This window comes from Alosa sapidissima, chromosome 7 (genome assembly GCF_018492685.1).
Source record: "Alosa sapidissima isolate fAloSap1 chromosome 7, fAloSap1.pri, whole genome shotgun sequence".
Lineage (NCBI taxonomy): Eukaryota > Metazoa > Chordata > Actinopteri > Clupeiformes > Clupeidae > Alosa > Alosa sapidissima.
The window spans coordinates 32,642,737-32,655,835 of record NC_055963.1 but is presented as its reverse complement, the minus strand read 5'-3'; the positions used below and the strand labels follow the sequence as shown (position 1 = coordinate 32,655,835).

The 13,099-nt window shown below is 42.1% G+C and overlaps 1 protein-coding gene across 1 annotated transcript in view; it reads right to left on the bottom strand.

The window, feature by feature from the left end:
* cntn3a.1 (contactin 3a, tandem duplicate 1) overlaps nucleotides 1–13,099 on the bottom strand; it is a 73,908-nt gene that overhangs the window by 15,946 nt on the left and 44,863 nt on the right. The window lies entirely within an intron of this gene.

Here is a 13,099-nt window from a genome sequence, read left to right as displayed (position 1 = left end):
GTATTTAGGAGGCCATCAAGACACCAGAACAAACTGCACAATAAACATCAATCAGGACAACTAAAGGACAACAAATTAGTCTGACAAGGCAATTTAATCTACAGTACCTTGTACAGATTCTCACAAACAGAAAGTGTCTAAATATTTGTGCAACACTTCACTTTCTAATTTGCGGCCTTAGCTAAATAGTACCAGGCAGTTGATTGTTCACTTTTCAGGCCTGAAGCAAACTTCCCACATTTATAACCTAATTAAGATAATGAAGGTCTACTGTTTGGTTGTCAAAGGAAGGAGATAATGTAAGGTGCGTTCCCTTGGAGGGCCTCTTATTCAACCCCTGACTGTTTAGATTTTTAATTCAGGACTAATTTAAATGGAAAGAGAAAAATGTCAGAAATCTTGTGACACAAGATAACAAGTCCACCCTCATGGCTATTAGCAAAGAGAGAGAGAATTTATCTTGAACAAAGGAAATCACTCCCGGAAATTCAGAGGGATTTCACACAATTTAAAAAAGGAGGGAAAAATAACAGCCTAGATGTCTAGACAGATCTGCCCAGAGTATAAATTGAAGAGGACTGTTTGGCTCTAAATTAGTGCTATATCCTTCTTTCTCCCTTTCTACCAAGACATTGTCTTCTGAGCTCTGAAGATGTTTTTTTTTTTTTTTTCCTCTGGGCTAGTATTCAGTGAGAGCCATTATAATTTCATGCAGTGGTTGAAGGTCATCTCCAAACAACAAGAAGACAGACTGACAGGGAGAAAGAATGCGTAGAATACATGTTTTTTTAAGTGACTTTCTGACAGTGAGAAAAATTATACAGGAAAAACTCAGAGCCATAAAATAGAGAATGAATTGTTACAACTCTGGTTCTCCATTGAGAGAGGAGACTGATAGACCTCGTACAAAATAGGGGTTGAAAGAAAATTCATTCCCTCACAGGATCAAAAGAGTATGTATACTTATACTTCATTTCATGCCTGTTCATTATTTCTTTCTGTTTCTTGTGTTCTGCTTGTGTTGTGTTCTTGTGTTCTGTTTCTTGTTGACTCTGTCTTTTTCACAAGAATTATACAAATAAGACATACAGTGATATGCAATGTCAAATCAGCAAGTTCTATTGCAGGAGGATTAAAACCTCCACTGTAGACGGTTCTGTCCATGCCTACCTGAGAACATGTTCTACTCCTCAACTACTCCTCTGTCTCGTTGCCCTTAATGCATTTAGGGATTGTACGATATTTACGGGGAAGGCCCAGGAGAATTTTTTTGGCCAGGGGAGAGGGACGAGGAAAATTATTTTTTCCTGATCCATGATATTTTTTTTCCCTGATCAATGATCCGTTTTCAATATTTTAAAAGGTTTGTAGGCCAAAACATTATTCACGTCTCTTTGACAGAGTGGGCGAGTCCAAAAAGTCGCAACCCTACCTGAATCTCCCACAATCCCCCTCATAAGCTTGCAGGTCACCAGCGGTTATGAGTCATAAACAAAATATTTTAATGATAGTCGGGTCATTTGCGGGCGGGTCAGTTAAATTAATTAAATATATATTTTCTACAAATAGGCCTATCACGAGAAGGCTAGCATCAATACAGTCAAGTCAACAGTAAAGAAGAAGACGCGAGTTAAAATAATAAAGACACCCCTTCAGGAAAAGCGATATACTGTAGGCTATGGGAAATATTAGTAAAAGTTCTTAAAGAAGATGACAGTAGTACAAGTTATGGTCTATGTAGGCCTACTTCTTGCGAAGCCATTTAAAAGTATGACAGCCGAAATGGGCAGCCTGCAGGAATAAATGTTATGGCACAGACTACACAGCCATATCTACCGGTATGTATAGGTTCGCGCATGCATAAAAGTTACCTCAGTTCGTTGTGTTTGTTACTTTAAACAGTGGATGTGCTTTAGTAAAGCTTTGTGCTTCATTCAGCATTTTAAACCAGTTCTTACGCTAACGTTTTGACCAGCAATGTATCTCTCTTGCCTACCTTGCCTCGCCATTTGTTTTCGAAAGAAAGATGTATGTCCATGGCCTTCAAATCTTATCCTAGTGTTCTCATCCTTGGTGGTTGCGTGTGTGCTTGCACTCTTATTCTCATTCTCTCTCCTACGCAAACATTATGTCCTGCATGCCTACTGCGTGTAGTTCTACTGCATAAAGTTTCACAAATAAATTAGTTTATTTTACAGAAATAGACTACTGTCGCACTGCATGCAGGCTATAACCAAAAGCACATATTTTGTAAATAAGCGGGTCGGATATAATTATGACCGCCGCGCAGCGAAGCATATAGGTTTAGTCAGATTATTTTTTTTTCTTCCGAAATTGGAAGTGTAGGATCATTATGACACCCTCTGTATGCACGCCAAGTTTTGTGGAATTCCGTTCATGGGGGGCCACACAATAAATAAATTTATGTTACTAAACACCAACTGGCCTGTAGGTGGCCGGAGACAGTTTTCTGTGAATATCTCGAGAACCGTAGGGCCTAGGAGGTCCACCTTTTTTATGTATGTTGGTCTTAAGGGGGCATGTCAACCCATCCCATTACCACTTATTTCATGTATAGCGCCACCTAGTTAAAAATTAAAAAGCAAAAAAGTAGGTGTTTTCATCACAATATCTCTGGCTGACAAGGTCAAAACTGCACGAAATTAAAAGTGTAGGATCATTATGACACCCTCCGAATGCATGCCAAGTTTTGTGTACTTTCGTTCATGGGGGGCCTTACAATAAAATAATTTATGTGTACATTTAGTGACGTACACCAACAAGGATTTCCGGGACACTGAAAGACCGGGGTACACAAAACGTGGTGGGCATGTAACCCCACATGGATAGCATGGAACCGTCGTTTTTCGTTTTGATCTGTAGCCCCCCCGCTGGACTGGACCCCCCGAAAGGAGGGTAGGGCAGACACAGTTCTCTGTGAATATCTTGAGAACTGTAGGGCCTAGGATGACCATTTTTTTCTGTATGTTTGCCTCCAGGGGTCATGTTAACCCATTTCATGTGCACACATGTGCACAAACAGATACACACACACACATATACATTCACAGTAATCATACGTATGACACATACTCACACAGTAGACATATGTACGCATGCATGCACAGGCACATACGCAGGCACACACACAAGCACGCACACACACACACACACACACACATAACATAAACATGTACATGCACACAATTCAAGAATTTCTCAGAATTATGAACAGGCAAGATGGAGGTGGGGTTGTATAAAATGAATTTTACATGTGAAATCTATGAACTAATCATGTTTTGGTACTTGTTGTCTAGCAGATACCAGTGAGAATTGAGTGTGGATAATGCAATTTAGTGAGACAGTTAGAATCATATAGGCCTTTCAGCGTGATTTATTTTTGTGGAAAAAATGTGTTGGACTGGGCGGCGGTCATATTTTGTACCGCTCTGCGATACATCTAGTTTTGTCCTAATTAATATTCGCGGTCCGAGTTGCGGTCGGGTTGATTAAAATATCGGGCGACCGTGGGTGTAGCCTACCCATGTGTGTGTATGTGTGCTTATGACATCCGCTAAATACAGTCCCTTATCTGGTGAGGCAGCACAAGTATCAGAAATAAGGCCTTATTTCACTGTGCCAAATAAAGAAACTCATGTTCCTTTGACCAAGCATGTTAATACCTCTTAGGTTACAAAGACAGAGAGACCACTTGACCACCACTTTGGGCCAATCTCAATTCTCTGTTTTACCCCTTCCCCTATCCCTTCATCTTACCCCTAGCCCTTGTCCCTCGAAACCGAGTGGCAAGATATAGGGGTGAAGAATATTCCCCTTGGAAATGAGACACCACTAGCCAACCATAAAGGAGAGCGGGATGATTTAAACACTTGAATTAACGTAATTTACAGAGATCGTACCACACTGAAAGCTAATATTTTGTCACTAGCAACCTGTCTTCTGTCAAATAGAGGAGCATCTCGCTGCACCTTGGTCAAATAGGCGCTCATTGCATTTTCAGCTCGGAATAAAACCGTTCAGGAATTATTTCAACAACAGCAGAACGTGCCTATGTTAGTTCGTAGCCAGATATGGTCCGGATGAATGAAACAGGGATGGGGGACAAAATAAACATGCAGTTTGCTATGTAAACATCCCACAACTCCTTCGATATTTTACAATAGGCTAATAGCCAAATGGTCGTTACTTGACATCAGAAGCAATCGCTACCTGTAATAGCGAGGAGTCGGCAGCAGTAGGCCTATGCAGCATTCAAATCAGACGAGCGGTAAAAAAAAAAATCAGCGAATTTAGCTGCTGTTAGACTTGCTGCCAATTCGCGGGGTACAGTATATCAGACATGGAAATATGTAAAATGCAAGCCATTCGCGCAAATAATGATGTGCTGTTAACATTCACAAAACAGACCAGAACAGGACCTTATGCAACATAAAACAAACCATTTTAATTTTGCTCGCACAAAACTAAGGGGAAAGGGGGAAGGGGTAAAATAGAGAATTGAGATTGGCCCTACTCTCCGTACTCTTCTTCGTTAATTACTAGGAGGCCACCACTGAAGAAAATAATCCAGACATGGATAAAGCGGAGAGAGCAATCCTAGCAGCAGGACTGGACCGTAAACAGACGCGCAACCTGTCTCGCAGCAAATCCACAGGCAGCTGGGGTGTTAGCACAAAGGCCATCCCGCCTCCATATTAAAACACACCGACTGCCTCCACTCCGCAGCCTCCACCTCCCCGGAGTGCTAACTATCAATATTGTTGTCACCGAAATGTGTGGGGTTAATAAAAGGAATAGCCTCAGGGGTAAACATTTGCCAGTCAATAGGTGAAGGATTGCAAGCGGCAAAAAACACACGTCTTGCCCCTGACATTCATGTCAACTCAGATTGTTTTCTTTCTTTTTTCCTTCTTCTTTTGGTCTGTCTCTCTGACCGGCTCCTATACAGCTCTATGGTGTTTGTTGACTTAACCATCATCTCTGAGCTCTGTTTGCTGCTTAATGCATTTCACTCACACAAAAATGCATTATGTCACATTTATAGTTGTGTCCAAAGTAGGCTGACAGGCTGTTAAACTGGCAAATCCACAAAAACAATTACTTTAAATGCAATTTTTAAAACCCAATATAAAGTTCTGGGAAATTTCTGATATTTCATTATCCACTTATTTTGGCTTGGAGGCCAAAGCTTTTATAGACTCTTCCTCATGCAGACATGCACAGTGGAAGTGAATTAATTCTGTGGCAATATGAGATATTATTATCAGTGCGGAGGATGTACGATTAAGGAGCAACTCCAGAGACCTGAACACAGGATTAGTTACATTTCCGCCATCACATTAATGGTGAGGGTGCCCCTAGTGCAGCTTAGGATTTGTGGGGATAGAATCCAAGACGCTTCTATTTTTGAAAGGGGCCTGCCGTGTATCCAAAGGAGGCCAAACCAAATTGACTTCAAATTCACGTGATTTAGTCAAATATAGTTGGCATTTCAGATGTGTACAATGCAGACCCACACAGTGGCATATATGTTCATCAGGGTATACAGATGTTCAACCCTTGCACACATTGCTTGAATTTCCCCTTTGGGGATCAATAAAGTATCTATCTATCTATCTATCTATCTATCTATCTATTGCTTTGAAATTAGGTGCTAGCTGAAACACAACTGAAGTCTCCTGACCCTCTACAGTCACAAACCGATGCCATTCAGGTTAGCCTGAGCGCCTTCCAGCTGGTTATCAGGACATCAGTGCCACAAACAGATGCCTTTGGTCTTGCAGTATTAACTCAATAACTTTGCTTGAGGCAAAGTCAGGATTCGATAGCGCATCCCAAGCTGATTTACTGCCAGGGCTAAGATGGATTACCGTGTGACACCGCAAAAAAGCCGCTAATGCAATTAATGCAATTAATCTCCGATCAGATGAGTCACACAACCTCCACCTAATAATCGGTGAGCCTGGCTGGCTGGCAGCGCTCTCAGCGTGAGGGCCCTGAGGGAGTCTGTCACAGCACGGCGTTGGGGCTGTCTCACTTCTGTATGATTAAGCTGGGACATAGACAAATGGCTAGAGTACAATTACTAATGTGTGTGTGTGTGTGTATTAGGAGTTTTGTATTAAAGGTGTAGTCTTTGATTATAATCATTCCATAATTCTGAATTTTCATCAAATTCAGACAAATTTCTTCACATGATAGCTCTCAGTTCAGTGTGTGTATGTGTTGGTTAAACAAACAAACAAACAAACAAACAAACAAACAAACAAAACACTGGCATTCATGCAAAGTTCTGGTTCTGTAAATGGGATAAAAAGTGGCTTGGAGCCATCAACTACTCCAGCCAATCAACAGCAAGCGGAGCTTGTGCTCTAGCGTTTGATTGGCGAAACACAGAAGACAGGGATGTTTTTGATTGGCTGTTGAGCTCAACCTCTCATCTGGATCACGGACTACACCTTTGACAGGTTTGAAACGAGGAGGCGCTGAGTTTGGTACACGCTTGAACCTCTCCGTAGAAACACCTGGCTGAGTTTGAGCTGAGTGATTACAGTAAGTCGTACAAGGGAAAGAAATTGCATGGCGAGAACAAATTTATCCCAATTTAATCATGACAGGCAGCGCGCAATCAGGCTGCTTTTTTATCTTGAACAAAGCCATGTTGGAAGAGAAAGCACTGGCAAACACCTGTGTTCTGCATCTTTGTCTCTGAAAGTGCCACATTTCGGGGCTGAGAGAGGGACGCCACCACAGCCGTTAAAGGAATTTTAAGCGTTTTGTAGCGGCGAAATGACATGCCCTGGTCACTAACAGGCTAACGAGTTTTGACTAAAAACGGTAAAATCGAACTTTCTCAAAACACATCCGAATGACATGATTTTGATGTCAACTCAACGTATGTACTCTCAATCATCCGTAAATTGATCTAAAGTGCATTTTACTCCGGATAATTCCTTTAAGGGAACAGAGGGACATTAAATGTCTCCTCGGTCTTCCATTATTCACATTATGGCACTGAGGGAAGAGCAACAGAGACTGCAGTTCTCACAGCAACAGCCACCTTCACAGCCATAGGTCTCGCCTGCTTACTGCACTAGAGGCAGATGTGAAAAAGATTCTAGGAATTGAAAGAGAGAGAGAGTGAGATAGAGAGATAGATGAGAACTTAAAGGGTGAATGGTGAACTCTTTCCCTGGATGTGGGGTATGCAGCCATTAATTTTCTATTTTCTTCCCTATACTGACCTCTTCTTGCTTTCTTGTGTCCCCGAGAGGAAGAGGTATCATGCTGTCTCAATGAGATAAGATCGTCTACAACCTCAATGGATTAAAATGTGTTGGTGTGTGTGTGTGTGTGTGTGTGTGTGTGCGCACGCACGTGTGGGAGGCACAGTGAAAGAGAGAGAGAGAGAGAGAGAGAGAGTGTGTGTGTGTGTGTGTGTTTACCTAGCCTCTACCCTGAGTGATTGTTACTAATGATTTCCTCCAACCCCAGGATGGCTCAAGGCCTTTGCCACAGCTCAGAGTCCAACCAATCTCTCAAAGGAGCCACTTGAGGAGTCCTGGCCATTCTCTCTCAAATCAATATGCCTCTGGGATAAAACTCTAAAGAACTTAACTACTCCATCACAGCCCAGGGGTCACTCTCAAAGGAAGGTGCAAAGGGTCAGCTGATTATTGTGTCTTTCATAGTGAAATAAATAAAAAAAAAACAATCCATTCAAGTTAATGTGCATTATGTGACATATAAGTGAAATCAATAAAGGCATTAATAATGCTGGCGTATTATTGCCATTATTGATTTGTATATGAAACCAATAAAGCCATTAATAATGCTGGAGTATTATTGCCATTATTGATATTGTATACATTAAATTAGATTATATTGGTTTATCAAATACCAATTTAGTCAGGTAGAACTTTGTGGAATTTGGGCATAAGTGAGACATAAGGTACTGATGCAATTGTTTTGCATAAATTGATAGGTAAGGGGGTGCCCTTTCAGAATCTGACGGGTGCCGCTCCGGCACCCTTGAACATTTTCTTTAAAATGACATCAGCTGCCACACCCCTTTTGGAATCATATAAAATCATCTAAATAGACATTAACATATAAACCCATCATGTATGGTATCAAATTAAAGCTCTTTCATACAGAAATCACCTTTGACCATAAAAAAGTAGAAAAGAAAAGTTTAGGTCCCTCCAGAGAACACAATACATTTTGCAAAGTGACCTTTAATGTCAAATTAGGTTCCTTTTTGTTGCATAATAGCTTATACCTCTAAATCGTGTCATGTTTGGTATTAAATTAAATAAATTATGGAACTGCCATGTAGCTTAATACATACAGGAATACAATCATTCAATAGTAATTCATTTTAATATGAATATTATAGCAAGTCTGATGTACCCTAGTTCACCAACTTGCGGGTTAGTTAGCACGTTAACTTTAATTGGGGGCCAAGCAGCGAAGGCACACATTGTGTTTCTATGTTTTCTTACTATTATTATTACGCTTCCGTCATTGAAGTCAATGGCAGCCCAAAGAAACGTCTGGTGAAAAGTTGTGAAATTTGGCACACTGATTGGGGACAGTCTCATGCATAGTCTGTCTGCCTCTTCACCCCCTCCATGTTTGGTACTGGCTGTCCACTAGCCACTTTTACCACTGTCTTTATGCCTCACTGTTTGCGTGATATATTAGCACATTAGCACATACTGTATGCATACCCCCTCCCCCCCCCCCCCCCATGCCACAGCCGAACTGTGGCCACACTTTTCTTAAATAGTTAAATATATACATATATAGACTTTACTTTACTTTATTTCTGCATTGTTGCACTGTTGGACTTACTCACTTGCACTACCACCATGACACTCATTCACACAGAGCACCTTAGAGCACCTTACCATACCTTACTATGCACAGAGAATCACAGGCTCAGTCCCTGCCTCAGTCATTGCAAGCGCCTCTGATTGATTAATCACCACTATGTGGATACTGTTTTTAGAATTGATTTAGATTAAGTGTTAGTTAGTATAATTTGTATTTTTGTAATTTGTATTTTAGTATATTTTTATATATTGTATTTAAGTTTAGTTAGTATAATTTGAATTTTAGTATATTTAGCATATTCTTTATCTTCTACTGTCCTTATTGCTTAGTTGTGTTTTCATATTATATACTTTAATTACTCTTTCTGCTGTTAAAGAATGTGTTTGTGTTGTCTGTATGCTGCTGAGACCTTGAATTTCCCCTGGGGATCAATAAAGTATCTATCTATCTATCTATCTATCTATCTATCTGATTAATTTCACCAAGTTTCATACCGGCACCTTGAGCGCTCTAGCGCCACCAATAGGCCAAAGTTGGACGTGCGTTCACGCACGTAACTTTTGACCCGTTGACCCGATTGTCAAAAATGAGGTATTGTTAGAATCCTTGGACCAAGCCGAGTTCAACGCACCCTATGACGTCAATTTCCGCCATGATGGATTTTCCGCCATTTTGGATTTCATCAAAAACACTAAAAAGTTTTCACAGGTCACATAGTTTGACCGATTTTCACGAAACTTAGTGCAGATGATCGTCAGACCAAGCCTCAAAAAAGTTATCCCTTTTTGTCTTCAAATCTAAAACCGTTCGCCCGTAACAGCCAATTAAAATGGTCGGCAAAGCCGCCAAACAGGAAGTGAAGTGATATCTCAGCAAGGTTTTCTCGTATCAAGACTAAACTTACCACATGTGCTCAGGACCCAATAAGGAGGAGGCTCAAGAAATTTGGTACATTTTGACCACTGTGTGGCGCTATAATCACAGGAAGTAGGGTCATATCTCAGCAATGCTTTCACATATAGAAACCAAACTTGGTATATGGACTTGGGATCCTATCCTGAGGACACACAATATATTTGGTGACCTTCATCCACTAGGGTGGCGCTAGAGATACAGGAAATTAGCTCATATCTCAGCAACGCCTTTACGTATCGAAACCAAACTTGGTATATGGACTCAGGACCCGCTCCTGAGGACACACAATACATTTGGTGTACTTTAACCACTAGGGGCGCTATAATTAGGAAAACTTTTTTGTATCGACACCAAACTTGGTACGTTGATTCGTGAACACATCCTAAGGACCCACAATTAATTTGGTGTGCTTTGACCACTAGGGGTGCTATAATTATCAACACTTTCACCGATTTAAACCAAACTTGGTATGTGGTCTTGAGGACACACAATAAATTCGGTGACCTTCGAATCCAGTCCAGTCCAATCCAATCCAATCAAGTCCAATCCAATCTACCAAAACACAGTCAAGTCCAGTCCAGTCCAATCCCAACTCCTGCTCAACTGCTTGGCCCCCTCATTGCTGCTTGCAGCTATATTTTCCCTTGAATCAGTCGCTGAATTTCAGACAGCAATGTTCTGAGGTACTTTTTAGGTAGTTAGCACATTAATTTGAACTGTCTTCGGATTTCCCCCCAGAATTACAGAAAAACAATATTTTTCATTTTAATGCTTTAAAAACAGACACCACAGTCCAGGATTGATACAAACTAGTCTGAATTATGAGGTACCTGCCAGTTAGTCAGCACATTACATAACTATAATAGTCCTTGAATTTGCCCCCTTAATTACAGAGTAAACTGCAAAGTTGATTACAGGAGGAGAGGACAGAATCAAGAAAATTATTTCTTCCAGTATTGCAGGGAATGAGATGCATCATTTGGAATTACAACAACAAATATAAATATAGCTGCAAGCAGCAATGAGGGAGCCAAGCAGGCAGTTCAGCAGGCCAGATTTGCATTTTATGGGGTTGAACCAGGGCTGAGTGTCGCCTCCCCCTCCCCCAGCCAGCCCACCGCCGCAACCACCCCTGCCCATCCCAACCCGTCCCACCCTTGCACGCACACATTAGAATGAACTAGATGGAACTTGCTGTCATCAGTTTCACATCAAAAATAAAAGATTGACTGAGATATGATCACACTTGCTGTGATTTAAACACAGAGGTCAAAAATTTACGTCATAGGGTGTGTTGAACTCGGCTTGGCCCAAGGATTCCAATGATTCCTCATTTTGACATTCGGGTCAACGAGTCAAAAGTTACGTCCGTGAACACACATCCAACTTTGGCCTGTTGGTGGCGCTAGAGCGTTTGAGGAGCTGGCATGAAACTTGGTGAAATTACTTATTGTGCTGTCCCCAATCAGTGTGCCGAATTGTGTAACTTTTAACCAGACAGTTCTATGGGCTGCCATTGACTTCCATTGCAGAATAATGCACATCAGCAACTACTGGCCAAAATGCATTTTTGTCAATTACAGAGCCCCCTAGAGGTCAAAGGTCACCAAATTTCTTGAGCGTCCAACCGATGGGCTCGGAGGTGCATGTACCAAGTTTGGTTTTGATACATGTAAGCGTTGCTGAGATATGAGCTCACTTCCTGTTTGGCGGCTTCGACCGCAAAGTTCGAAAGGCTGTTACGGGCCAATGCTTCTGGCAATTGTTCCAGAAAGCAAAGCACTCATCAGGCATGGTCTGAAGATGGTCTCTGCCAATTTTGGCGAGGATCCGCTGAAATTTGTGACCTGCGAAAACTTTTTGATGTTTTTGATTAAATCCAATATGGCGGCTGAATCAATTATGATGACATCACAAATCGGCTTGGGTCGGCCTAAGGACCTCCAACAGTACTACCAGACACCACTAGTGTGTTTTAATTCTAAGCACAACTGCAGTTACAGGCCAAAAGGCATGTTTAATTACAGCGCCCCCTAGAGGTCAAAGGTCACCAGATTTCTTAAGCGTCCCCCTGATTGGGTCCGCAAATTTCGATTGGATATTATGGATGAACGGTTTTAGTTCCAGAGACAAAACACCACAAATTTTGTGAGGCTTGGTCTGAAGATCAGATAAAATCCAATATGGCGGAAAATCCATCATGGCGGAAAATGACGTCATAGTGTGCGTTGAACTCGGCCTGGTCCAAGGATTCCAATGGTACCTCAATTTTTAACGGGTTTTAATAACGGGTCAGAAGTTACATGCGTGAACACATGTCCAATTTTGGCCTGTTGGTGGCGCTAGAGCGCTCATGGTGCGGACTTGAAACTTGGTGAAATTAATCATGGGACTCTGCCTAATTACAGTGCCAAATTTCACAACTTTTTCACCAGACGGTTCTATGGGCTGCCATAGACTTCAATGGCAGAGGAAAGATGTGTAATAATAATAATAATAGTAGGAAAAGATAGAAACACAATGGGTGCCTTCGCAGCTTCGCTATCGCTAGTATACTTGCATATACAAGGAATTTGGTCTCTGCATTTATCCTATCCATGAATTAGTGAACACACAGTGAGGTGAAGCACACAATGAGCACACATGAGGTGAAGCACACACTAGTGTTCACTTGCTACAGTGGCGCTCAGGGAGCAGTGAGGGGTCAGGTGCAGGGGTCTTGCTCAAGGGCACTTCAACCGTGGTGGTGGGCATGGGAGAGCAGTGCTCTTCAACCACTCCTCCCCCAACATTTCTCCTACTGGTCAGGGATCGAACTGGCAACCCTTTGGTTTCAAGCCCGAAGCCCTAACCAGTAGGCCACGGCTGCCCAAGTATACTTACATATACCAGTACGGGAGCATGCCTATGTTCCCACAGCCCTATGTCCCCTAACCCTAATCCTAGAAATGTGGGACACCGATACAATGAATATGCGCTCTGCACTTCCATCATCCATTCGGGGGTAGTGTACAACACACCCACACAAACAGTGTACACCCATTCAAACACACACCCTAGAGCAGTGAGCACACTAGGAGTACACACCCTAGAGCAGTGAGCACACTAGGAGTACACATACACACCCGGAGCAGTGGGCACACTAGGAGTACACATACACACCCTAGAGCAGTGGGCACACTAGGAGTACACATACACACCCGGAGCAGTGGGCAGCCCTTGATCCAGCGCCCGGGAAGCAGGGCTCAAGGGCACCTCATCCATGGATATGGATGTGGGAGAGCGCTCATAAGTCACTCCCTCCACCTTCATTTTTCCTACCAGT